The sequence below is a fragment of the Dipodomys merriami genome, unplaced genomic scaffold (genome assembly GCF_024711535.1).
Source record: "Dipodomys merriami isolate MVZ:Mamm:240054 unplaced genomic scaffold, mDipMer1.0.p SCAF_25, whole genome shotgun sequence".
Taxonomy (NCBI): domain Eukaryota; kingdom Metazoa; phylum Chordata; class Mammalia; order Rodentia; family Heteromyidae; genus Dipodomys; species Dipodomys merriami.
In genome coordinates, this window is record NW_027203937.1 from 11,649,697 (window position 1) to 11,675,748 (window position 26,052).

Below are 26,052 nucleotides of genomic sequence, written 5' to 3' on the forward strand. Positions count from 1 at the left end.
AGGAGAAGAATCAAAGAAGGCAATTCTTTTCTTTCACAATTGTCTTCTTTTTTCTCTTAAGGAACAGGTACCTTGAGAATAAAATCACATATCCTAATATGAAAACTCACTCAAAAGCACCAAGCCACACTCAAGTTATCCAATGGAAAGCAGATGCCAAATTAATAAAGTAAACAGAAGCCAACTAATTGCTCTGAAACTTAACCTGATTAGAAATGACTCAGGAGCTTCTCAGAAGGCTCCAAATGTAGAAATACCGTGGTCATGAGATTGAACTGAGGGAGAGCAAGGTCACACATGCCTGGGTCTGGTCCCTACTGTCCTGTTGAAAGTATTCTGTGGTTCTCTGTGGTTCTCTGTTAGTCCTAGAAACAAGAAAGAGTATAAGGAGACACATCATCACAGCATGATAGATAAGACATTGGCCCTGGAGGGAAGGCAACCTGGGTTAAGCCAGCTTGAACACCCAGTGCCTATGTGTCCCTGTCATTCTCCCTGTCTAGATCTCTTGTCACATATGGAAACTATGTTGAAAGACTGTATTCCCATCAGGTGTATGATAGAAATGAGGGGGTATATAGAAAATATTGGGTGCGTAGTTCATGCCAAAATAAATATTTGTTTGGTAAATTAGTGGAAGAAAATGAATAGGCTGTTGGGGCACTAATGGCTCATGCCTGTAATCATAGCTACTCAGGAGACTGAGATCTGAGGATTATGGTTCAAAGCCAGGCAAGAAAGTCTGAGACTATCTCCATTTCACCACCAAAATGCTAGAAGTGGAGCTATGGCTCAAATGGTAAGAGTTCTAGCCTTGAGGGGAAAAAAAGCTAAGAGACTATCCCTAGACTCCTAAATTCACACACACACACACACACACACACACACACACACACACACACACACAAATAAATTTTTTAAAAAATCAGAAATTACATGACTTCTCAATTGGATACACACTTCACCTACCCACTGTCACCTGTAGGATATCTTAGAACTGCAGCTCAGGTGATAGTCTCTAGGCAGGCAAATTAGAAGTGTCACAGAGATGCTAGCATGACTCTGAGAAAGATCCTGGCTAGGTGGGGATTAGATGGTTCCTTCCTCTTCACAAAAGCAATGTCTTACCTTGTCTGTGAGCATTGGGATACATCTTTGTTCCTGGAAATTCTGAGTTCAGGATGACACCTTTGGTAGGACGTTTGTCTATTTGAAAAGACTCTTGCATGAGTTGGATTTTTGAAACCTTTGTGATCGGGAGGGTAAAAGAGATTTCTCAGGCCAATTAACGTTCTCTGGATAACATTTATTAAAAAAAACTGGAAAGTATTTGTTGCTCCATCCATAAAGGAGAAAACAATATTTACAGTCATTGAACATGAGTGCTCTGTCTTACTGACTCCACCTGCCATCAAGTATTTGACAAATGGAAGTGGTAATTATCTTATTTGTACTTATTCAATAAGCATTTTGCAACAGCATTCAGAAGAGGGGGAGGTAAAACGTGTAAAAGCACTCACAATAGTGGGGGAAACACTTACAAGGTAAATGATGGGCTTTAACTGAGAAAAACATCTCTGACCACCCCCACCAAATATTTAAGTGGGAAGTGATGGCCAAGGGAATTGTTAGAGAAAACTTTTTTTAAAGGACAGTGAAGGGAAAAGGGACCAAAAAGAGTAGTAAAAGGGTTGAATAAGATCAAAGTACATTAAATGTATGTATGCAAATATCACGATAAACTCTCCCACATTGTACATGAAAAATGTAGGAAAAGCCAAGCTTATACCTATACCTATAATCCCAGCTACTCAGAAGGCTGAGATCAAGAGAACTGCTGTTTGAAGCAAGCACTGGCAAAACTTCATGAGAAGTTATGTCAACCAATAAAAAAATCTGGTCATGATGACATACACCTGTCATCTCAGCACCCATCATCCCAGTTACATGGGAAGGGATAAATAGGAAATCTCCAGTCTAGGCTAAACTGAGACTAAATGTGAGACCCTATTCCTAAGGTAACTAGAGCATGGCTCAAATGCTAAAGCACCTGTGTAAATCCCTGAAACCCCAATACCACTAAATAAAACAGATGATGACTATGATAATAATAATGATGATAAAAAATGAAAAAAGGGTTGGTGGTTTGAAAAAATTCATTTGCTTATTTTTTCTGAGAATTTTCTTAGAATTCAAGTACAATTGATGGATAGAAGGCTAATTTGTAAATGCAATGGCTTCTTCGGGAAACTGGGAAGGTTTCTTTTCTTTTTTGTTTTTATTTATTTATTTAATTTTTGGCTGTACTAGGGTTTGAAGTCAGGGCTCCAGACTCTTGCTTAGCTTTTTTTACCCAAGGCTGGTGCTCTACCACTTGAGTTACACCTATACTTCTGGATTTTTCACTGGTTAACAGAAGACAGGAGTCACTGAGATTTGTCTGCTTGGATTGGCTTCCAGCCTAGATCTTCAGATCTCAGCCTCCTGAGTCACTAAGGTATATTACAGGCATATTACAGGTATATTACAGGTACTGCCAGGTAAAAGGCTTCTATTTCCTCCTCTCGCAGTGAGCTCTGCTCACTGATGCCAGCTGAGAATGTAAAAGGAATTCAGTTAAGACTCTCTGGTCCTCCTTTAAAGATGGAGTTGTGTTTGTTATTTACAGAAGGGGTTTGGTAGGTAATTTTCCCCTGAGATTAAACAACAATAACACTATTAGACCATAGGAGCATTAGAATCAGCCCTTTGGACACAAAAGGGCTTAGCGGATGCTTAGCTTTGTACTCAGCCAACAGATTACCTTCCCTCCACCTGATTGGGCATTCCATCCCTTTGTCTCCATATCCCTTACACAAAAGCTCCTTGCAGACAAGTTCTACACCAAAAACATTTCTAAATGGGAGCATATCTAAGCAACTTTGAGGTACTTAGCATCTAAGACTGTAGCTTAATAAGTTAAACCATTTGTGTGCATTCTATAAAGAGTCTTTTTTAAATTTTGTTTTGCTGTGTTCTGTTTTCTGTGCTGGTCCTGGCTAGAACTCCAGGCTTGGGTGCTGTCCCTCAGCGTTTTTGTTCAAAGCTAATGCTCTACAACATGAGCCACAGATCCACTTCCAGATTGTGGTTGTCTATTGGAATCTCATGGTTTTGTCTGCCACGCTGGCTTCCTACAATACTGAGATCTGGGCTCCTAAGTAGCTAAGATTATAGGCATGAGCCTCCAGCACCTGGCTTTTTTTAATCAAGCACATAATATCTCTGCTTTTGAATTCTTAGAATAGAATTAAGATTACCCAATTTTTGCAAACAGTTGCCTACATTCTATAACATTTCCTTTTGATCTGCCTGGGTTTATAGAAACACTTTCATCTAACAGTCTCCATGACATTCAAATAGCTAATTAAAGTATACAACAACATATTTGACTAATTTTAGACTATGACAATCTGCATCATCATTCCCATTCTCCAGACTAGAACACTGAGGCCTGGGATTAACGTGATTTCCCCTATCCGCCTGGAGTGTGCACAGCACTGTGAGGATCCAAGCCCAGGATTTCCTGGGGTTAATTCAGGATAGGATTCCCATTTGTATTTTATTCCAAGAGCTCAAAGATGTAGGAAGTTGACATGAGATCTGGTCACTACACTGGAATCTTCTGAGCTCTGTCTGTGGTCCCAGCCATGTGCTTGCTTTATACCTAAATACATTTATTCCAAGGCACAAAGTAGGAGGAGGAAAATGCACCATTTCTACACATGCTTTCTGGGGCCTAACTATTTCTGGATGTTTTAAGCTAGACAACATAAATCCAAACCCTTTTAATTTTGAGTAATTTAAACATTTCATTCTTTTTACTTTCATATGCAAGTTATGGGGCTTGAACTCAGGTCCATGGAATTTTCACTTAGCTTTTTCACTCGGAGGTGGAGCTTTATCATTCAAGCCATACTTTGACTTCCAACTTTTGGGTAGCTAATCGAAGATAAGAGTCTTGTGGATTTGTCTGCTTGGGCTAGCTTTAAACCACAATCCACAGATCTCAGCCTCCTGGATAGCTGGGAGGCATGAGCCACCCATACCTATTGAATAGTTTCATTTTGCTAAATCTAGAAACCAGACTGAGCTCAAGCTAAATTAAAAAGAGAGATTTAAATTTAAATATTCAGATTCAGATATAGACCCTACCTAAGTGACTGATCCATAAGACAGTAACAACAGTAAAGCAATCATTTGTTGACTACCTATTCTAATCCAGATATTTCACATCTATTGTCATGAACATTTTGACATCTGTCTGACAAATCAGTTAGGGAATCCAAACATGTGCTTGACACTCAGAATATAGCAGCTTAGCTCCTCCTGGCAGCAAATAGGATTGCATTTCATGATAATGATGATCCAACCAGAAGGATATTCAGTTTTTGTACTTGCTATTTGCTTCATGTTTGAAATGATGGAAAAACAAACAGCTAAAAGTACATTCCTATCCACAGAGCTCAGGGGTCCTTTGTCAATGTCTAGAGACAATTTTGATTGTCACAGCTGTGAAGGGCAGAGGGCACTAAACAGGTGTTGCTAAACATTGACTAGATAGGACCATTCCTTAGCACCAAGAATCATTCAGACTCAAATCTTAGTCATGCTGAGGATGAGCAAATCTATCCTAGCTTTATGCTAGGCCCAGGCTCCTGGCAAAAAGAAAGGAAGAAAGCAAAATTTTCTTAATTTAAATAGAATCTCTTGGTCATAATGTCATGGACATAGTTAATGGTATTTTCTTGGTATGTGTCTATTGAATCTATTGGTGTGGGTAATATCTGCCCTTAAGTGGAATTTAAACCTGCTGAGGACTTAGATTGAGGCCTGATCATGCATACTGTCTCTTAGCTCAATGCAGACCACAGCAACACAATCAGAATCTGAATGAATATTTGAGAGCAAATGAATGAATGAATAAATGCAGAATGGAGAGCAACAACAGAAAATCTCCCTCTTACAACAGAGCCCAGAGGCTACAGCTCTTTCGCTTTCCTACTACAGTTTTGGACTTCGAGAGCTCACCCTGGCTACAGACCATTAAGCACCACATATTCAGGCTGAAATCCTTTATGTTCTGAAATTTTCTGGGCAATTTCACAGATCCAAATAGTTTCATTGAGTCTCAGTGATAGTCTGTGCTCTCCCTAAGTAACCACTTAACTGCTTCCTGGGATTCTCATCATTCATGATTCCGAATTGAGGATTTATAGCTACAAAAGTGTCTTGCGTCCATGAGCTTGAAACTTCAGAGGCCTGTGCCCTTAGGAATTGAGGTCCCCCTGGAATCAAATGTAAAATGTCAAAGGCCCAAGGTATTCTAGCCTCAGATGGAAGAAGGAGGATGAGAAGGGACTGAAACACCTGTAACTATTTGTTGAGATGGGTGAAGAGGAAAGCGAGAAATAGGGTTAAAACTTCTGGAAAATAATACCAGGAGTCCAAAGAGCAAGCATCAGAAAGAAAGAAAAGCCAGAGGCTAGTGGCTCATACCTCTAATCCTTGCTACTCAGGAGGATGAGAACTGAGGGTTATGGTTCAAAGAAAACTTGAGCAGAAAAGACTATATAAGGCTTTTATCTTCAGTTAATCAAAAAAAAAAAGCCAAAAGTATGGCTCAAGTAGCTGGTATGGCAAGCACCAGATTTGAATGAAGAAGCCAAATAATATTGCTGGACTGTGAGTTCAATACTGCATATTGGCACAGGAGACAGGAAGGAAGGAAGGAAGGAAGGAAGGAAGGAAGGAAGGAAGAAAGGAAGGAAGGAAGGAAGGAAGGAGGGAGGCAGGGAGGGAGGGAAGGAAGGAAGGAGAGAGAAGAGAGAGGGGGAGGGAGGAAGGGATAGAGGGAGGGAGGGAGGGAGGAAGGGAAGAAGAGGAAGGGGAAGAAAGAAAAGACAAAGGAAAGGAAAAGAAAAAAAGGAAATGAAAAGTAAAGAAGAGGAGAAAAGAGAAATGAGAGCACAGGAGCAGACTGAGGTCGCTAGAGGAGGCAGATGCCAAGGAGAAATTTGGATTAGAAGAAATGTTGATCTAGAGATGGATTTTAAATCAGGGTCTGGGGCCTGAGATGCATCAAATGTGTAGGTAAATCAATACATTGGGATCTGAAGAGAGAAGACCAAGTAAGTGGGAGAATGTGAGTGGAGAGGGATGATTGAATCAGAATTCTAGAAATAGCTAGATCCTCTACATGATTTCAAGTCATAAGGTTCGACTCCTTTCTCTGAGAAGGAAATATAGAAGTCTATGGTTCACTTACAGTCTACTTGAAACATCTCCACAAGATCAAGGACCAGACCATATTAGCTTTGTCTGCTGCTACATGCAAAGTCCCTAGAACATGGTGTCTACCTGTAATAAGGACAGAGTCTTTATTGGCTGATGAGGGCAAGGTTGCCCCAATGTGAAACGATGGAGATAGAAGGTAGCAACCAAGATGGACAGCATGTGTTCCTCTAAAAGACTTTTTCCCAGTGAAATGCTACTCAGGAAAGCAGAGAGCTAGCCAAGAGAAAAAATGTTCAAGCAAATTTTAAAATCCTGAAACAAGAAATTAAAGCAGAACTAAGGAAGTAGTAAAACCTCCCATGTTCCTGGATTGGAAAGATCAACATCCTGAAAATGTCAATACTTCCAAAGGCTATCTACAGATTCAATGTGGTACCTATCAATATCCCAACCTCATTCAAGGGAATAGAAGAAGCAATCCAAAAATGCATATGGAATAATAAAAGACCCTGAATAACAAAAAAAATCCTTAGCAGAAAGAACAATGCTGGAGGAATATCAATAACAAACTTCAAACTCTACTACAAAGTTATATTAATCAAAACAGCTTGGTACTGGCACAAGAACAGACCTCAGGACCAATGGAATAGAATTGAAGACCCAGAAATTAACCCACAGACCAATACCTACCTAATCTTCAATAAAAGAGCCAGAAAATAAAATGGAAGAAAAGCCTCTTCAGTAAATGGTGCTGGCAAAATTGGCTAACCACCCCATGGCTAGATACCCATATATCACGCTGCACCACAATCAACTCCAAATGGATCAAAGACCTCGAAGTCAAAGCAGACACCATGAAAACATTATAGAAAGGAATAGAAGAAACTTTAGGGCTCCTTGGCACAGGCCAAATTTTCTCAATAAAGACCCAGAAACACAACAAATCAAACAAAGCTTGGACAAATGGGATTGCATGAAACTGCAAAGCTTCTGCATGGCAACAGACATAGCAAGCAAGATCAATAGAAAGCCCACAGATTGGGAGAAGATCTTCACTAGCCATATAACGGACAAGGGTCTCATATCTAAAATATACTTAGAACTCAAAAAATTAAATCCCCCAACAACAAATCTTCAAAGAAATAACTGCCCAATAAATAAGTGGGCTAAAGACTTAAAGAGAGACTTCTCTGAAGAGGAAATAAGAATGGCCAATAGACACATGAAGAAATTCTCTACTTCTCTAGCCATAAAAGAAATGCAAATCAAATCAACATTTAGATTCTATCTCACCCCAGTTAGAATGGCTATAATCAAGAATTCTAATAACAACAGATACTGGAGGGGATGTGGCCAGAAGGGAACCCTACTGCAATGTTGGTGGGAACTTAAACTTGTTCAACCACTTTGGAAAGCAGTATTTAGGTTCCTCAAAAAACTCCACATAGAGCTCCCCTATGACCCAGCAATCCCACTTTTAGGCATTTACCCAAATGATCACAAACAAGACCATACTAAAGTTACCAGCACAACTATGTTTATTGCAGTATTATTCACCATAGCTAAGATATATATATTCAAATTCTATGCCTCCATCAGAAAGAATGGCACTGCCCCATTTGTTAGGAAATGGAAAGACTTGGAAAAAATTCTTATATTAAGTGAAGTAAGCCAAGCCCAAAGAAATATAGGTCCCATGCTTTCCCTTATTGCAATAACTAGTATATGTCTAGAACAAGTAGAAGAGTTCAAAAGCTGTATACACATGACTGTATAACCTGATGCTAAGTGAAATGAATCCCAAATTAGAGACATAAGAGGTTTTTATCTTTGTTGCTGTTCTTTTTAATGTACTTATAATGTACTATGTGATTTTTTTTTGTTTCTTCTGTACGTTCTTCCCCCATGGTACAACCCTTGTCACTGCATTTGATTATGGTGCCCTACATCTTGTATATACATTTTCCTAATTTGGGGAGGGGAAGGGAACTAACAAAATACTGAAATAAGGCTAAAGGATGACACATTGTAACAATGAGATGTACAAGACAGTATGTTGAAAACGAATTTTACAAATTTGTGGTGGGGGGGTGAAGGGAGGGAGGAGTTGGGGAGGTGTGGAGGAAGGGATGGTAGGGGAAATATAAAAGAGGTTATAACAATGCTCAATAGAAAATGGATTCATCACCTTGCTCATGTAACTGTAACCCCTCTGTACAGTATCTTTACAATAAAAAATTATATATTAAAAATGTTCAAGCATCAAACAAAATAGAGCTCTGCTTCCATTTGTTTCCAAGCCTAGAAGGCCAGCACTTGGTTTTTTCCTAATTCCAAGAAAGATCTAGTCATTTCCCCATGTCTTTCAGCTTGAAAAAGAAGAAAGCATTATTTATATAAAAATCATTTCTTTGAAATGAGATTGGTTTTTAGCCAACTTCATAAAAAGCTGAAAGATGAACATTAATTTCATATGGCTCATACATTACAAGTTGACTTGTGCCATTTCCAAACTTCATAAAATTATTGGGGGAGCAAATTATAAATAATATTCCCTGACAGCCTTTTAAAGGATCAAATAATAAAGGCTGCATAGAATCTGTTAATCAATTGTTACAAGCGTTTCATGGCTATGAACTTGAATGTTTCTTTGGGTTTTTGATATCATTTAATTGGAATTTCATTTAATGAACAACCTTTATGGTTGAATCTGAATCCAGGAGACCTGTGGTGGCTGAGTAAAGGATCTTCCATGTTGCTTTCCCTCAGAGCCCTGAACCAGCAGAGCGTTACCAATAAATAAATGAATACAAATGTGACCATGAAACCAGTAAACTAGGAGCTTGTCAGGCTTTTGATACCAGGGACAGTCAAAGTTACAGCATCTGCAGTAACTAAGTGCCAAGGTTGATAACTAAGTGCTTGCTAATGTCAGGCCTCTTACTTCCTACAACCCTCTTACAAATTTTTTTTTCTGGATAATTCTAGGCTGTACTTCTGCTATTGTTCTGCTATTGGGGCTATCTGTAAAAGACTTAGTTCTCAAATCAGTATTGTTGGGTGGTGGAAGAAATGGAGGTAGGTTTCTCTTTTGGTTATGTCAATGATCTTAGATGATTGAGGCTGTGTCCTTGAAAGAAGCAGGAATACTCTGGACCTTTCTTCCTCATATTTTTACTTTCTGACAATGAAGAGAATGGCATGACCCCTATGTTCACTGCTGCCTTGATGTGCTGATGTGCTTCCTTCCCACGGGCCCTAAAGCAATGGGCTAAGCCATCATGAGCAAAAACAAAAGTTGCCAGCTTGCCTCTTTATAACTTTCTTTGTTTTTTCATTTGCTTGATTTTTTTGCTGCCTCTCCTGGGTCTTGAACTCTGGGCCTGGCCCCTGTCCTTGAGCTTCTTTTGTTCAAGGCTAGCACTCTACCACTTGAGCCATAGCACCACACCTGGCTTTTTCTGAGTAGTTTGTTGGGGATAAGAGTCTCACAGACTTTCCTGCCAGGCTGACTTCAAACTGTGATCCTCAGATCTCAGCCTCCTGAGTAGCCAAGTTTACAGAGTGAGCCAGCCACTGGCGCCCGACTCCTCTTTGAAAGTGAAGTGTCTTATCTCAGGTATTATGTTACAGTAATGGAAAGTGGATCATTGTATGCTATTTGGTAATTAGAATCTACTTAGTTTAGTTCTTATGGTCTTCTTCCTTTTTCATTAAATATTGCCACTGAAATCCCAAATACCACAAGGATGTCTAGTTCAAGGGAGCTTGCCTTCTACTTGCTTCTTTGTGTCCCTTTCTACAAGAAATGGACTGAAATAAGACTTCTGGGCCCAAACGACTTATGAAGTTTCTAGTGAAATATCTAATCTGTTTTGCTTATTATGGCTTAGCATTGTAGTTAAGATGCTAGAGTCAGATTTCCTTGGGGTATATCCTAGCTTCACTACTTATTCCTTGCATGAGCAGTAAAATTACCCATTCATTTGCAAAATTATTCATTCATTTGGTGGTAATGGTAATTCAAACTTCACAGTGCTGCAGACTCAGTAGAGAAGACAAAGTAAATGAATTACATCAAATGCACCAAATATTGTCTGACACATAGTAAGCACTATGTTCCTGAGAGCTTTATTTACATGGCTGTTTATAAATGGTTAGTGATAGTTAGAAATGCAATGTGTAGGTGAGTGCTTACCCTGTGCTAGCCGGCATACTAGATTATTTTATAGTAGCCCTTGAAGCAGGAAGTATTGTTATACCAGTTTTATAGATGAGGAACTTCAGCTTAGAGGAGCTAATAGCTGTGCAAAGAGTACCAGTAGCACATGAATTCCAAGCCTGGCTTCCAAACTCACACCAGGATTTGCCTATCAGGGGGAGTGCGCTGAGATGGTAAACCTGGACTCATTTGTCACATTCATACCCTCTACTTTCCTTTAAAAACTATCATCTTATTTCTGAGTCAGGTTTATTGCATCTTGAATCAAGCTTCCTGTGCCTGAAAAACTTCCACAGGGGTAATTTCAGAGGCTTTTCCTTCAGGAAGTACTCCATGACTCCTGGGACTAAATGAGTTGAGAGCAGTTAACACAATCCTTCTTATTACAGGACTTGGTCCAGGGCTCCTGGAACTTTCTCCTTGTCTAGATTTTTTTTCCAATCCTGACAGACTGATATCGTTCTGATTTTCTTTCACTGAGTTCGGAGTCAGACATAGAACTTTGTGAAATATTATTATCTAGGAACAAAATTTATCATATGAATGAATGACTGGCTGAATCTTCACAACAACCTCATGAGGTAGATTTTATTTTCCTCATTTGTGCATAAAGGAAAAGATTCTCAGGTAGATGAAAAAACTTAAGTTTAAACAGTTGTTCACATGCAATAGAATTAAGACCATCTTCAAACAGTATTAAATCTGCGTTTTGCCTGAAGTGAAATAGCACCTTCTTTAATTGAATATCTATAAGGGTCTTTACAGAGATGTATTTACATCCCTACCTCCCCTCCATGACTGGACTGGAATATGTATTCTGAACACTGAACATGCACTGGGGAGCAGTAGGAGGTCAGAGACCACACAGATAGTGAAATGAGACTATTATTGGCAAAAGCATCTGGCAAATTCTAAAGGTATCTGTAACTATTTAAAAAAGAAATCTGTTTCCAAATTCATCTATCATGAAGTATTCATTATAATAATATCCTCTCATCTCCAAAGAATAGTCTAGTTAAAACAATCCAAAATTATCATAGAGTAATGAGTTTCGAAAACTGATAGTCAACCTAGAGCAATTAGAGGAAGAGAGTCCTAACCAGGGAAATGGATGTTAAGAGCTTGCTCTAAATGAAAATACTTGCTCATCCATAAAAGACAAGGTTCAGCTAGATGCTGGCAGATTGTATCTTTAATCCTAGCTACTCAGGAGGCTGAGATGTGAGGATCAGACTTTAAAGCCATCTGGAACAGAAAGTCTTTGAGAATCTTATCTCTAATTTATTAGCAAAAAGTTGGACATGGAGGTGTGGTTCAAGTGGTAGAGTGCCAGCCTTAAGTGGAAAAGCAAGAGAGAGAATTAGGGCCTACTTTCAAGTCCCAGTATACACACACACACACACACACACACACACACACACACACACACACACACACACACACACACACACACACACACACACACACAGAGTTAAGTACAAAGAAGTAAGCAAATGGGTATGAATATTCTCAGGTAATGTTAGAAAAGATCCCTCTTCACCCATTTTTGTAGCATATCACTTACTGGCAGGATTGCTATATATGAGACATTATGGAGGTGTTTTAAGTTTTATGCTACAGAACCCACAAAGCAGAACACTGGCCCTTCAAATATGATTATATTCTTCATTCTGACAACATCTCATTGAGGGTACATCATTTCTATTTCACAAATAAAAGTGCTGAATATCAGAAATGTCTCCCAGCTTATCCACACTGAATCAAGAATTTGGTCCAAAATAACTTTAGATAAATTAAATAATGTTGCATGAAACTCAGAGTTCTAAGCTTTGGAAGTTCTAACCCCTAAGAGATGTTCAATTACTTCTAGATGAGTAGTAAGTACTTCCCAAGGACAGTGGGGTTTAATTACAGACAAATCTAGCTGTGTAATCCGGACTCAACTTCATTCTGGTCTTGTCTTTGTCTTTGGAGTTCATTTCTAAAATTACCATCAAAAAGCAGCACTAGGGGCTAAGAATGTGGCATCGTGGTAGAGTGCTTGCCTAGCATGCATGAAGCCCTAGGTTTGATTTCTCAGTACCACATTATCAACAAAAGTCAAAAGTGGAGCTGTGGCTCACGTGGTAGAGTGCTAGCCTTGAACAAAAGAAGCTCAGGGGCAGTGCCTAGGCCCTGAGTTCAAGCCACCAGACTGGGAAAAAATAAAGCAGTGCAAGAGGAGCAGAGAGCCAGCTGAACAAGCTGAGTGATTGTGTCACTTATGAGTTCTATCCCCAGAACTGTCAAAAGTAAAAAAAAAAAAAGAAACAAAATTGAAATAAATCATAATCTATAGATCACCTAGTCTCCCCACTGGTGAAAATCTTTGTTTAATCAGTTGTTAGAATTTCATTTGCATTTATGTTAGTAGTACTAAGGTTAGAACTAAGGATTTCCTGCTCACATGTCTTACTTGCTTCACTGATGCTCTACAGTTTATCCAGACCACTAGCTTGGCTTTTCGCTTTTTGTTTTGTTGTGTTATGTTTTGTTTGAGATGGAGTCTCATGGAATTGTTTTGCCCAGACTGACTTCAAGCTCTGATCCTCCAGACCTAAGCCTTCTGATTAGTTAGTATTACAGGCATGGGCCACTGATGCTGAGCTAATTCAGATTTTTTGAAGATCCCTCTAATCCAGCCTATCACTAATAGTCAGTCATTCCTTCATTCTTTCAAACTGAAGTCTGCTTCACAAAATGCAAAGTAGTATTATTACAATATGAATGATAGGCTTTGGGGGTAAGACAAGTTCAGAAGATGGGAGTGAGCTATTAATCTTATTATATTCACATTTACCTTATTGCAGGTTTTCTTCATTCTCCTTGTTAATCCGAGGTTTGTAGGTGTAGGGGAAGTTGAGTGCTGGGGAAAATGAAGGGGAGTATGAAAGTGGGCTAGGGTCAGAGTATATAGACAAAGTTCTTGCTTATAAAGGAGCTACTCAAAGAGTGAACAACATACTTATAACCAAACAAAGAAACAAGTCATAGAGTAAGATCTTCCATGAATCTTGCTTTCTAGATTTCTGGAATCAACCATATTTGACTTTCTTACTTATAGCCATATCCCTCCAATGCATATCCTACCATAGTCAATAGATAGGACCAATTTATGATACTAGTGTCAATTCCAACAGGATAAAAGCTGCATATCAAATGTAGACAAGTTGGAGTGGATGTAATAAGACTATTTAAAATAAAATGGGTCCAGGCATCAGTGGCTCACTCCTGTAATCCTAGCTATTCAAAAAGCTAAAATGTGAGGTTCATGCCTCAAAGCTAGCCCAGGCAATAATGTCTGTGAGACTGTTATCTCCAATTAATCACCAGAAAGCTAGAAGTGGAGGTGAAATTCAAGTAGGAGAGTACAAGCCCTCAGTGAAAAAAGCAAGGGAGAACACAATACCCTGCATTCAAGCCCTAGTACCTGCACCAAGAATAATAAATAAAATAAAAAGTGGAATGTAGAGGATTATGCAGCCAGCCACGGCTGAATTCTTCCCAGATGTTCCTATCCTTAAGGTTAAGAAAGTAGATAGAGGTACTGAAACCAGGAAGGAGAAATCAAGATGGAGCTGTTTTCCTTAGAAGATCAGCGGCATTGGTTATCAAGATAAAGCCTATTTGAGGTGATGCTGCAGGCTGAGGCTGGGCAAGCCACACAACCAACATAGTGCTCTTCCTCCCTTCTCTGGACATCTCTGGATCATTCTGACCAGAAGCAAAGCGTGAAAGGAAATGTTCACATGGCAGACAAAGCTCTGTCATGGGAGGCGGGCGCTGGAAGATGGATCTACAGGGACAGATGGAAAATATCCAGCAGTGACACTTAATGCTGGAAATAAAAAGGAATGGAATAGCGAGAACTACCCTTAAGTGAATTTCAGTAGTCATTGGAGAGTTTGAAGAAAAATAAGTTATAGAGGACATTCTCACCCTAATACTGGCTAAAAAATTTACTGTGATTTACCTGTTTTCTTCCTTAGCACTTCCCTGAGGATGTGTTCTTTGACAAGCAGATTGGATTCCCAGGCCCCTGGGTAGGGCCTTGGAGATCTGTGAGGAAAGTCCTTGTTGTGTAGAAACTCGTTATTCCCTCGCAGAGAAAGGCACTGGAGTTGGGAACTAAAATATAGAAATTCCCATTTCTTCCTTTCAAATAACCTCCTTTTGCATTATTCTGAAACACAATTGTATGCATCTAAACGGTAACTGATTTGGACAGCAGCCTGTGTTCATAATGCTTAGGAACTTTCCATGTCAGTTCATTTGTTTATTATCAGAGAGAACTCAATTAGGCTTGTCAACTGTTTGCATATGACATTTAATATCTATTAAAATGATGTCACCTCCAACAGCCAGAGGCCTTACTTTCAGTTTCTTCCAACCATCAACTTGAACTTGAAAATGCTAAGTACCCAAACAAGGATGTTGAAAAGTCTATTTCTATTATTTTACCACACATTCTTAAAGCCAGTCTGATGTAAGGGCTTACAAAGACTTTTAATGTTCATTTGTCCTTTATTCTCATTTTTTATGGGGGGGGGTCTGTTCGTGGGGCCTGAACTCTGGGCCTGGGCACTGTCCCTTAGCTCTTCAGCTCAAGGCTAGCGCTCTACCACTTGAGCCACAGTGCCACTTCCGGCTTTTTTCTTTTTGCTTATATGGTGCTGAGGAATCAAACCCAGGGCCTCATGCATGCAAGGCAAGTGCTCTACCACTGAGCCACTTTCCCAGCCCTACCCTCATTTTTTTGAGAGCCATCCCTCAAAGAAGAATACATGAGGCTGGCGGTGAATTGTCTAAATAGTAATAAAAGGATATGGACAGAAACACTTTATAAGTAGGGAAAGCTATTAGTTCAGTGAGATTGTCTGGGAATTATTTATGTACCTGGCTGTTATTTTCAAACAGCTGTACAATTTCCAAGGTAAAATGTGGCTAAAATTTACACCTACACACACACACACACACACACACACACACACACACAAACACACACAAACCTATCATTGCAGTTCTTAACAAAATTTAAATAAATAATGTAAAACTGCATTTACTTATGGAATCTCTGCATTGGACGCTTGAGAATAGTTAACACACTGTAAATAAAACCATACAATAAGCAGAAAAGTAATTTTGAGATCCCTATCTTAAACATCTGTGTTTACCTGATTATTCAACAATGAGTTCTAAATTGTGGGCCTGCTCCACAATTATATTCCATCTACTGGAAAGTTCAGATAATTGGCTCTTAAAAAGGGACTTTAAAGCCAGGTGCCAGTGGCTCATGCCTGTAATCCTAGCTACCCTGGAAGCTGAAATCTGAGGATCCTGGTTCAAAGCCAGCTTGGCAGGAAAGTCAGTGAGACTCTTCTCTCCAATAAACCACCAGAAAGCCAGAAGTGGCGCTGTGGCTCAAATGGTAGAGCACTAGCCTTGAGCTAAAGAGCTGAGGGACTGCGTCCAGGCCCCAAGTTCAAGCCCCATGACTGAAAAAAAAAAGTGATTCTATCAGATTCATTTGGAAAAGTTTTTTTAATAAACAAACTCAATGTTGCAATAATTCAGGATGAAGATTTGGAGTATGTAGTCGTAATTTCAATGAGCATTCAATGTGCTACTGGATGGCACTGGTGGCTCATTCCTATAATCCTAGCTATTCTGGAGACTGAGACCTGGAAGGTAGTGGTTCAAAGCCAACCTGGGAAGAAAAGGACAAGAGGGTCATCTCCAGTTAATCAGAAAAAACAGACTGGAGGAATTACTCAGGTGGTAAAATACCAGACTAGCAAACAAATGAAGTGAGAAAGTGAGGTCTTGGGTTCAAGAAAAAAAGATGTGGGGCTGGGAAGGCGACTCAGTGGTAGAGTGCTTGCCTTGCATGCATGAGGCCCTGGGTTCGATTCCTCAGCACCACATAAGCAGAAAAAAAAGCCGGAAGTGGCGCTGTGGCTCAAGTGGTAGAGCGCTAGCCTTGAGCTGAAGAGCTGAGGGACACAGCCCAGGCCTAGAGTTCAGGCCCACGACCAGGCCCCAAAAAATTAAAAGAAAAAATGAAAAAAAATGTGCTAGAATGTCTTCAAATACTATATGCTGTTTCATATTTTGTGGTATGTTTTTAGACTTTTCTTTTAGTACATTTCTTTTGAATCTTTTCAAAACGAATGTCTAAACTTCCCTGGGCCTAACACCTTCCCCAAACCCCTTTCCATCACTCAAATGAATTAGTCATTAGAGAGTATTTCCCAACCCTGTATATTTTTATATTTGTATGTTATTTTTTTTTGTTCAGTCATGGGGCTTGAACTCGGCCCGGGCACTGTCCCTCAGCTCTTCAGCTCAAGGCTAGCGCTCTACCACTTGAGCCACAGCACCATTTCCGGCTTTTTTTTCTTTTTGCTTATGTGGTGCTGAGGAATCGAACCCAGGGCCTTGAGCATGCAAGGCTAGTGCTCTACCACTTGAGCCACAGAGCCATTTCCAGTTTTCTGGTTCCTGCCCCAGCTGGCTTTTAACTGCAATCCTCAGATCTCAGCCTCCTGAATAGCTAGGATTACAGGTGTGAGCCACCAGCTCCCAGCTTATATTTGCATATTTTATGTCATACTGAGTGGTATTTTACTTTCTATAAAAACGGTCTCTGAATTTCCTGCAATCATGGAGTAGGTGCACAGTTAATGAACACAAAAGGCTGTGTTCACGTTAGAGTGCATGCTTAATAAATGTTTGTTAAATACTGATAAATGGAATGGATCCTGACTATATCTAAGCTATCTATGAGATTTTAGCTTTGCTACTTATAACTAATCTCCACTTAAGAATGAATTATGAGCCTAGCATGAATTATGAGCCTGCAGGCTAATACCTGCAATACCAGGTACTATAATAAAAAATCAGAGACATGACTGATTGACATTGGAAGTCATATCCACCTGATAGACCACATCCTCAAGCTGGACATAGGGTTATATGCTTTTCATCTGGCTCTACAGGAAGGCATGGTTAGGATGGAAAAAAAAAGGAAGACCTACTCTAAAATATAATAGAAGCATAAAAAGCTGTGGTGTGGGCTAGAGTGGGACAGTGTTTGTTTAAGAAGCATAAGGACCTACGTGCAAACTCCTATACTATCAAAAACTCACCTAGATAATATTTATAAATGTAGAGGACCTCTGTGGTTCATGCTGATTTTGACAGTGCATTAATGAAGGGGATACAAAATAAATCTCAGAATAAAACTCATCCTAGTTTTATATGTATCTACAGAGGAGAGAAAAAAAAAATATATATATATATATATTGCATGAGTACTGGAACTTGAATTCAGGAACTGAGTACTGTCCTTTAGCTTTTCACTTGAGCCACTGCTCCACTTACAGCTTTTTTGCTGGCTTACTGAAGAGAAGTGTCTCAAAGACTTTTCTTCCCAGGTGGGCAATCCTCAGCTCTCAGTGTCCTGGAGTGAGGGTAATGAATGTGAGCTCCCAACTCCTTATCTGAGTTGAAGCTTAATAACATCCATTGCAATGTCCATGTACTGATTTGGGGTTACTAATACAGCTTCTGTATGCTCATCTGTAAGAAGAGAGAACATCAATTAACATTAATGTGAATTGCCATAAACTATATAACATTTTACATTCTTTATACTAAAATATAGCTAAAAGAACATTGACTGGGAAGTTCAAAGACCTACATTCAAACGTTGGCCCCTTTTATTAATTTTATGGCCCTGGGCAAGTCATTCAGCCTTGCCTTCTCATCTGTAAAATAAAAAATTACACTGACTTTCAGGGTTATGATCATCATATTAAAATATGTAATAAGACCAAAAATCATTGCTGAACACTTATAGCAAAGACTAAATTCTATCTCTTTTCATGTAAAGTGTTTGTATGATCAATATCAATAATTAATTAGTCAAAGAATGCTTTTATTTCTTAAAATAAAACAAGGTAATAATAAAAATTTCTTGAGGATATGAAATATATATATATATATATATATATATATATCCCCTATGGAAAAATGTCATAAATGTAACTCATTACCTCTATGCACCCCATTCATATAAAAACTATTTTAATGCATGGCTGGTAAATTGAATTCTATTCATATTAAATATAAACATCTCAATGAGTTTTGGGATATATATATATATATATATATATACACACACACACATATATATATACATATAGATAGGTAGGTAGAAGATACACACATGCATTCATATACGTGTACACATACATTTACATGTACCTCTGATCTCCACTACCATCAAGACCATATTAAGCATATCCATTCAAAGTCTCTTCTTACTTGCTTTATTTATTCTATTGTTTGTTTTTGTGGTAAGAACACTTTTGTAATACATATCCCCTTGTCAAAATTTAAGTATGTAATATATTAGTGTCAGCCACGGGCACTGAATTAGTCTTTCTTTTGTAGTGACTATATCAAAATGCCTCAGGTAGACTAACTTAATTGAGACAGGTTTATTTATCTAATGGTTTTGAAGGCTGATTTGCGCAAAGGTTTCTATGTGGATGGTAGAAGCATAAAATGTAGAAGTGGTCATGTTGAACAAAAAAAAAAAACAAGAAACAAAAAAACTAGGAAACTAGAAAGCCACTGGGTAGCGTTTTGATTTTACATAACAACTTCTAGATCCACCTATGTTGTTGACAATGGAAGTATTTTCTTCTTTTTGATGAGGGTAAACAAAATTATCTCTAATGTATTTTCCACAATCTCTTCATTTACCTATCCATAAATATTTAGATTGTTCCCATATCTTGGACATTGTGCATTAATGCTGGGACAAGTATGGGCAGGTAAGCAGTTTTTCAATTCCTTTTTCCTTTGCATATATTCCTGGGCATGAAATTGCTAGATCATATGGCTGTTCTCTGAGTTTTTGAAGACTCTTCATACTGTTTTTTTGTAACAGCTAATGTTTTTGATATGATAATGTTGTCAATGATTCTCTCCTCTCTGCATTTCACCAATACTTAATATCTTTTTTTTCAGTTTCTAGTATGAGACATTCTAATGTGTAAGAGGCAATACATCTTGATAGTTTGGATTTCTGTTTCCATGACATTTAGTGATATTCAGTAATACTTCATATACTTGTTTGTCTTTTACATGTCTTCTTTTAGTAAATTTCAATTTCATATCTTTTAACTATTTTTGTTTTGTTTATTATTTTGCTGCTCAGTTGAATGGTTTCATTCTATCTTTTCCATATAAAAGTATTGATAAGAGAACTTAAAACAGACACCAATAAATGGAAAAATAACTCTGTTTGTGGACAGAAAGAATCAATATTATTAAAATGAACATACTATTCAAGGCAACCTTCAGTCAATGCAATCCTTACTAAAATCTTAATGACAAGTTTTTGGTTGTTATGACAGTCCTTGGGCTTGACCTCAGGAACTAGGAGCTATAATTGTGCTCCACTTTTGGTTTTGTGGTGGTTAATTTGGGTAAGATCTCACAAACTTTGCTGCCTGGGCTGGCTTTGAATTGAGATCCTCAGATCTCAGCCTTCTGAGTAGATACAATTATAGGCATGAGCCACCACCAGCACCCAGCTTCAATGACACTTTAAGAAAGTAAAAAATGCAATCCCCAAACTCAGTTTGCAAATAAACTAAGAAGTCTTGAGCAAAAAGAAGAAATGTGGAATAATTAACTGTACATTCAGTGGCTCACACCTGCAATCCTAGCTACCTAAGAGGCTGAAATCTGAGGATTGCAAAAACTGCTAGAACCAGAGCTGTGGCTCAAGTAGCACAGCACTAGCCTTCACTAAAAAAAAAAAAGCCAGGGATAGCTCTCAGGCTCTGAGTTCAAGCAGAGAACCAACACACACACACACACACACACACACACACACACACACACACACAGAGCAGAATAATCTGCGTCATGTGCACCTGCTAAAGTAAGAACACAGGCCATTAGAACCAACCCAGTTACATATAGTCAGCTAATTTTCAACAAGTCTTTCAACAACACACAATGCTTAAAGCATAGTCTCTTTAATAAATGCCAAATGTGGTAGTCCTTGTGCTAAAGAATGAAATCAGTTTTTCATTTTACACCATATTCATTTTATGCAATTTCAAGATGGATTATTGATTTATGATTTACTATTGATTTATTATTGATTATTGATCTAAATCCTAAAAGCTTCAAACTCCCTGAGGAAAACATGAGTAAAACTCTTGATATTGTTCCTGGGAATGTTATTTTAGTTATATCAACCAACTTCAGGCAAGAAATCCTAGGATTGTTACATTCAATGGAAAAATCTTCTGTACAGAAATCAACATACAATTTTTTTCATGGAGAAGTGTCCAACAGAATGAGAGAAAGTATTTGCACACCAAAGAGCTGTGAAGAGTTTACTATCATTGGCTCAGAACACTTCAGAAAATCTAGGTCCACTTCACCCTCTGTAATCCCATCTAAACTGCTCTCTGATTGCTTCTGCTCCATCATCTGTAACAGAAGCATGTGTTTCCAGACTTGAGCTTTAATGAATATTTATGGTATAATTTGCACCGGTGTGAGCACACAATGGCTCCTTTCTGCATTGTTAAAAGAGCTGGAATTTTGTGTACAGGGGACAGTATTAGTGTCTGTGTTCCCAGGCTGCCATTAAGAAAACGTGGGCTGTAAAGTTTAGTGGAGTGGGACTCCAGGGTCTAATTCACACTACATAGAAATCCCTCTGCAAAGACTTCTGATTTTGTCTTTCATTTTCACATCTTGTTCTCAGAAAGTGCTGATTCCATTTGACTTAAATATTAACTTTACAACATTTTAGCAACTCATTAAAATCTTCTTTGCCCACTTCACCTGCAGGTGGAGTTCATTACAATCAAACTAGAGGAAGTTCTATAATAAACACATAAACAGTCACCCTCTTATTCTAAGAGGCACAAGAAAGAGTTTGCATTCCATTTGTATACCAGTAGCTCTCTAGACAGTGGCTCTCTAGACAGTGGTTCTCAGAGACAGTTAGCAATATCTGATCATTTTAGGCATTTAAAACCAAAGATATTTCACTGGTATATAATAACAAACCAGTGGTAGACTAATGATTGTGCAACATACCTACAATGCACAAGTGTTTTCAATGTGTGTATGTGTGTGGGGTGTGTGTGTGTGTGTGTGTGTGTGTGTGTGTGTGTGTGTGTGTATGTGTGTGTGTGGGTGTGTGTGTGGGTGTGTGTGGCTTGTACTCAGGTCTTTTCTCTGTTTCTTAACTCTTTTGCTCAATGCTGGCAAAGTACTGTTTGAGCCACAGCTCAACTACCAGCATTTTGCTTATTAATTGGAGATAAGACTTTCTTGAATTTATCTTCCTGAGCTGGCTTTGAAGTACAATCCTCAGATCTCAATCTCTTGAGGGGCCGAGATTATAGGTGTGAACCACTGGCACCCAGCAAAGAGTGTTTTCTATAATAAAGCACTCTCCAGAACCAGATATCAGTAACACTAAAGTTGAGAAGTCTTGTTATAAAAAGAATATCCTTTTTCTAAAAGAAATTTATTGTAAAGGTGATGTGCAGAGGTATTACAGCTACATAGGTCAAGTACCAAGTAATTTTCTGTTTGAACAGTGTCTTCTACCTAACATTGCTTCTTATGCAATGTATGGACTACCTCTCAAGAAAATCAGTGACCAAACTTTCACTAATTTACCTTATAATTTCAAAGGTTCAGACTACATGTGGAAGTCTGGACACTAATTTCTATACAGACAGGCCTCAATTTGAATGCTTGTGGCATTCTGTTTATATGGCCTTGGAAACATACTTCATTTTTCTGATCCTCAGTTTTCTTGTGAAATGATTTCAAATATTTAAAAATGTTCAATATTTCCCTTGGGGGTCCATTACATAGTTTGAAGGGAATAACATATTAATAGGACTAAAAGTCTCTAATACTTATTAGACTTCTAAAATTTACTATCACTGTTATCTTTATTATAGTTATATGAGATGAAAGGATCCCCAGCAAACTTAATACAATTGCTATACTCATCCTATGAATTAGGACCTCATGGAGACTTAGAAATGCTTTTCTATTTACATAGAACTCCCCTCCACAAGGTGAAAGCATGAAATGAGGTATATACAGAGTCTTGTGTGACCACAGTAGAAGGTCACATGTCCTTACTTAAGAATAAAGGAAAGAGACGGGCGCTGGTGGCTCACGCCTGTAATCCTAGCTACTCAGGAGGCTGAGATCTGAGGATCGCGGTTCAAAGCCAGCCCGGGCAGGAGAGACCGTGAGACTCCTATCTCCAATAAACCACCAGAAAACTGGAAGTGGCTCTGTAGCTTAAGTGGTAGAGCGCTCGCCTTGAGCTGAAGAGCTGAGGGACAGCGCCCAGGCCCAGAGTTCAAGCCCCACGACCGACAAAAAAAAAAAAAAAAAAGAAAAAAAAATAAAGGAAAGAGTGGAAGACTGGCTAAAATTTATTACTATATTTGCTATGTTAAGTGAGCTGGCTAATATAACAGAAAATCTAGTTACTTTCTAATTGACCTCAGTCATTAAATCCTTCAACAAACTGTTGATATATCATTAACAATTTGATTCATGGTTAACTTAAAACTTAAGCACTCCATCCAATATTAATTGCTTCCTATTTTTATATCCAATCAGATATCAAAAGCATAAAATGACCCCCATAAACACACACTTTTCAGTAGTTAACCATATTTGTTATGGTTGGAAGGAAAAGCCCACAAAAGCTAAGATGATATTTTGACAAATGACCATTAATCTGTTCACTTCTTCCACATCCTGAACCCCACCTCTTTGGGCATAATCTTCCCACAACCAAAGATGTGTAACTGTTAAAGAAAAGTACTAGCAGAATAAAATTTCAGATTGACCACAGGACATGGAAATCTTTGTTACAAGTGGGATTTATTTCCACTTTGCCTTTCTTGACTGTGTTCAGTTGATGATTATGGAAAAGGGTTAGTTGCAGCAATGACAGGAAATTCTCAAGTTGAAATTATTTGCTGATTTTGATATAAGGTTAATCATCTCATTTTCCCTAAATCCTTTTGTATTTCTTTAGCAACTGAGAAAAGTATTTAGATCATTGCTTTTTAGTCTTTAGTTTTCTGATCAAAAACCAGGATCAGCCAGGCACCAGTGGCTCACTATTATAATCCTAGTTACTCAGGAGGTTAAGATCTGAGGATTGTGGTTTGAAGCCAGCCAGGGAAGAAAGGTCCTGGTGAGACTCTTATCTACAAAAAACTACTACAAAAATCCAGAAGTGATACTGCAGCTCAAGTGCTTAAGCCCTAGCCTTGAGCACAAAGAGATTCAGGGATAGCACCCAGGCCTGAGTTCAAGACCCAAAACAGTCACCACCACCACTACCACCACAGAAAAATAATAATAATAACAACAACAACAACAATAATAATAATAATAATAATAATAATAATAATAATAATATCAGGATCCAACAAAAATCACTGGACTAACAATGGGGTGTGGTAAATTATTTCTACAAAATAAATCATGTGTTACCTATATGGTCACTCAATATTATTTCTGATGTGTAACTATTAGAGAAAAGTAAAAGCAGAAATAACATTTCAGATTGACCATGGGACATGGAAAATCTTTGTTAGAAGTTTGAAAATAAGTGTAGAACTTCTACCTGAAGTTGTAGTGATTGCCACTTTGCCTTTCTTGACTGTGTTCAGCAGATGGGTATGGAGAATACAGACAGCATTCCTTGTATATGTCTGTTTTCCATGATTCACTGTCAACCCACTAGAGATAGGAATGGAACTGGAGTCATCCTAGTCCATTCAATGTGCAACAGCATATCTAGTTTATAATAAGCCTTCAATAGCTATGGGGTGAATCAAAGACCCCAACAGATGAACCAGAGCAACACTGATACTCACTTGACACTATGTTGGATATGAACATTACAAGCTGGGGCAGGGGGGTAGGGAGGGGTAAGTGGGAGATAAAGAGAGATGGGGTTACAGTGATTAACAACAAATGTACTCATTGCCTTACTTATGTAACTGTAACCACCAGCTCATCATCGTTTCAATTAAAAATTAAAATTAAAAAAAGACTCATTTAGAGAATCCATTTAGATCTCAGGACATTGAACTCTGCTTTATTATCCAAACACCTCTTCAGGACTGAGGAACTATTGTGACTCTCTGCTGCCAAGCAGCAATGGGGATTACCTGAGATAAACAGCCTTATCTTCCAAGTCCTTAGAACCTGATCCATGCAGCCATAACTTGAGTATAGTTTGTGAAGGGTGTAGTACTGAGCCTCTTCTTGTGACAGAGATAATTCTAAATGGTTTTCCCAGCCTCCTAACTTTGGATGGACTACCTGAGGCTTTGTTGTAGAGCATTGCAACCCTACCCTCATTCCTGGTAATGCCTTCTGTTTTATCATTTTCATATAGATTGATTCCAACTAAGAGGATTTCTTAAAATGTCCCTTGCAGACTGGTATCTATCTCAAAAACTTAAGGAGAGACTTCTCTGACGAAGAAATAGGAATGGCCAAAAGACACTTGAAGAAATGCTTAACACCTCTCCCCATAAAAGAAATGCAAATTAAAACAACATTGCCATTCCATCTCACCCCAGTTAGAACAGCCATTATCAAGAAAAGTAACACTAACAGATGCTGGTAGGGATGTGGCCAAAAGGGAACTCTACTACATTGTTGGTAGGAATGTACGCTTGTTCAACCACTCTGGAAAGCAGTATGGAGGTTCCTCAAAAGACTAAACATAGAACTTCCCTATGACCCAGCAATCCCACTCCTGTGTATGACCACAAACCAGCTTGCAAGCACAAATATGTTCATTGCAGCATTGCTTACCATAGCCAAGACATGGGATCAACCTAGATGCCCTTCAGTAGATGAATGGATAAAAAACATGTGATATATGTACACAATGGAATTCTATGTTTCATCAGAAAGAATGACATTGCCCTATTCATAAGGAAATGAAAGGGCTTGGAAAGGAATATATTAAGTGAAATAAGTCAGACCCAAAGAAACATACACTGCATAGTTTCCCTCATTTGTAATAATTAGAACATGTCTATAAGTCTAGAAGTTAATCCAATGGATAGTAAAATACAAATAATTACACTTGGACATGATTAATTAAACAGCATTCAATGTCTCTGTTCTGGATACTCGACAGGATACAGGACAAGAGCCAATTCAACAAGGCAAATGAGCATATATTGATTGACAAATTCCTACCTGCTGTTCCGGTCCACTCCATATCTCCCTGAATTCCAGGACCCCCTGTGGCATTAGATATTTCTGCTTTCTTTTCACAGAGGAGAAATTCGTGCTGAAAAACATAAGGGGCTTTGTCAAAAGTCACAGCATTGGAGAGAGGTTAAATCTGGGACTTACATTGTAGTTTTCTGCCTCAAAAACACCAAGGCCTTGAA

The 26,052-nt window shown here is 38.5% G+C and overlaps 1 long non-coding RNA gene across 1 annotated transcript; it reads right to left on the bottom strand.

Annotated features, from left to right (window-relative positions):
• Positions 1 to 1,149: 1,149 nt before the first annotated feature.
• LOC138836157 (uncharacterized) lies at positions 1,150 to 26,052 on the bottom strand. The gene is made up of 4 exons (XR_011374919.1): positions 25,856 to 26,052; positions 17,921 to 18,118; positions 13,338 to 13,403; positions 1,150 to 1,246 (listed from the first exon to the last, which is right to left on the bottom strand). It is a non-coding gene; the product is annotated as an uncharacterized lncRNA (long non-coding RNA).